This window comes from Corapipo altera, unplaced genomic scaffold (genome assembly GCF_003945725.1).
Source record: "Corapipo altera isolate COAL_440 unplaced genomic scaffold, ASM394572v1 288, whole genome shotgun sequence".
Lineage (NCBI taxonomy): Eukaryota > Metazoa > Chordata > Aves > Passeriformes > Pipridae > Corapipo > Corapipo altera.
This window is the reverse complement of record NW_020885071.1, coordinates 37,262-40,194: the sequence shown is the minus strand read 5'-3', so window position 1 is coordinate 40,194 and position 2,933 is coordinate 37,262. Positions and strand designations below refer to the sequence as shown.

Below are 2,933 nucleotides of genomic sequence, written 5' to 3'. Positions count from 1 at the left end.
ACACACAGACACACAGACACAGCCTGTGCACACATGCACACACACACACACAGACACACAGACACACACACACAGCCTGTGCACACATGCACACACACACACACAGACACACAGACACAGCCTGTGCACACACAGACACACAGACACACACAGACACAGCCTGTGCACACACAGACACACACAGACACAGACACAGACACACACAGCCTGTGCTCACACACACACACATACACACACACACACACACACACAGCCTGTGCTCACACACACACACATACACACACACACACACATACACAGCCTGTGCTCACACACACACATGCACACACACACACACAGACACATAGACACACACACACGTGTGCACAGGCCCAGGGTGCACACGCCGTGCTGGGGTGCACACGCTCACACACGCGTGTTGGTGCGTGTGGGAGCCCCGGGTGTGGCAGAGCCGTGCAGGAGGGGAGCACCCCGTGTGTGCCCGGGTGTGAGTGCTCGTGCCAGCCGGGTGTGCCGGCCCTGTGCCAGCCCTGCTCCCCTCAGGGTGTCCCTGGTCCCCACGGCTGCGCTCCGGGCTGTCAGCAGGGATGGACCCTGATGTCCCCATGACACCACACACAGCTTTCAAATCAACCTGCCAGACACAGAGCCAGCACAGCCACCAACCCCGGGGTGTGCCCTCTGCCACCATCCCCGGGGTGTGCCCTCTGCCACCATCCCCAGGGTGTTCCTGTCACCAGCACGTGGCCTCTCTCACCCACTGGTGTCTGCCCACAGGGTCCTTCTGGACCCCCCAGATCAAGGGTGCCTGGACTCCCAGGGCCCCCATCACTGCCACAGCCACGGCCCTGAGGGGCAGCAGGGCCACCAGCCCAGCCCAAGGGGTGCCAGGACTCGGGGGACACAGAAGGCATTCGTGCTGCTGTCACATGTCCCCACACAGGGGTCTCCACGGGGGTCCCATGCCGTGTCCCCTGGCTGTACCCCAGCACCAGCAAACCAGTGACCCCCACTCCCACCAGCAGCCATGTGGGGCCAGACTCTATTTCCCCTGTTTCCCCCCCCATTTTTCCCCTTCCTGGCTGCAGGGGGGCACACTGTGGGGTTCTGGGGTGCTGCAGGCAGCCCCCCAACACCCACGGGACACCCCACAACTGTAGCACCAGCTCCCACCTTCCCCCAGCCCATGAGAGCCCTGCAGCCGCTCAGCACCACGGGGGCACAGCCCCCCAGGGGTGCCCCTTCCCCCCCCTGACCCCGCCCCCTGGGATTCCCCCTCCTCCTGTCCCCAACACCTTCGGATGGGGGTTCCTGGCCGGGTGTTCTGCTCGGGGTGAGACCCCCAAGGGCAGCCCCCCGACTCGATCCTGTGCCATCCCCTGCCAGGGCTCCCAAAGTGGCCAGGCTGGGATCACTGGGGTGCTCCAGGCCCCTCACCCTTCTCCTCCAAACCCAGTTCTTGGCCCTAATTGCTCCCTGGGATGCTGAGTGTCCCTCACCCCCGGGTGGGTGCAGGGATGATGTTCCTGCTGCCTCCCCTCCCCGTCGGATTAAGGGGTTTCTTAGTGCTGCTGTTTCCTCCCTGCCAGAGCCCTTATTCCCTCTAACGAGGAGACTCCCAATCTCCTTTAGCACTAAGCCTCTCCCGGGAACTTATTTCCGGCACCCAAATAAATTCCCAGCACTTTCCCTCCCGCTGACCTCGGCCTCAGCCCCCGGCAGAGCTGTCAGGGCCCACAGCACCCAAACCCGGCTTGTCCATGGCACTGACCCTCCCCCTGGGCACATCTGGGAGCCCAGGAGCACATCTGGGCACCCAGGAACACATCTGGGAGCCCAGGAGCACAGTTGGGCACCCAGAACATCTGGGAGCCCAGGAGCACATCTGGGCAGGCTGGCCCCCACCTCTTCGAGCTCTGTGGTGCCCACTAACCCAGCTGGGTGGCAGAGGCAGAGCCCACGTCCAGCAGTGTGATGACACACGGGGTACAGAGTGTGTGTCCCCCCTGGGCATGGGGGGCACCCCGTGTCCCCCCAGTCACCTTGGCTGCCTTTGCCACAGCCACTGCAGAGCCAGTGGCTCCTTGCCTGGCCCTGCTGTGTGCCAGAGCTGCCCGTGGGCACCGGGAGACCACCCAGTGTCCCCTGCAGTGCCCCCCAGACAGTGCCCGGTGGGGCGAGCGTTGGGCTGACACAGGGGGGGGATTTCTGCTCCCTGAGGTGACACCTCACTGGTGTGACTGTGCCTGACTGTGTCTGACTGTGCTGTACCCCCACGGCCAGAGGGTCCCCATGTACAGAGTGGCTCCAAAGGCCCCCAAAGGGGACGTGGTGTCACCTCACCTCCGGCCCTGCCTTGTTACTCAGCAGTTCCAGGACACACGGTGGCCCCGGGCCAGCCCTGCTGTGCTGTGCCAGATGAGGAGACCGTGCTGGATGGCTGCCAGCCACAGCCTGCGCCCCACAGCCTGCACCCCACAACCCAAACCCCACCGTGGCTGTGGGGACCGGGCTGGGCATCCTGCTCTGCCAGGACAGCAGCCACGGGACACACGCTGTGCCAGCCAGGCACCAGTGTCCCCCCCACGGCTCTGCCCCAGCAGGTTCCCACGGGTCTGTGTGCAGGCATCCGGGCACGGCCACGCATCCCTGGGCATGATCACGCATCCCTGGGCATGGCCATGTGTCCCTGGGCACGGCCCTGCATCCCTGGGGCTGCAACAAACACAGCCCTGCCCGCAGAGGAGCGTCTGGACCCCCCCTGCTCAGCCCTGACACCCCGAGCGTGTCCCCTCCCAGAGGGGTCCCTGCTTGTGCTGCAGCCCTGTCACTGCAGCTGGGCCACCGAGGGGCCAGAGGGGCTGTGCTGGAGCAAGACACAGCGGGTCAGGGGGCTGGGGCTCTGTGCCCCCCTGGATCAGGGGGCTGGGGCT

General features: G+C 64.9%; 1 protein-coding gene across 1 annotated transcript in view; it reads right to left on the bottom strand.

The window, feature by feature from the left end:
• The window catches only part of KIF3C (kinesin family member 3C), a 14,718-nt gene that overhangs the window by 9,600 nt on the left and 2,185 nt on the right, over window positions 1-2,933 (bottom strand). The window lies entirely within an intron of this gene.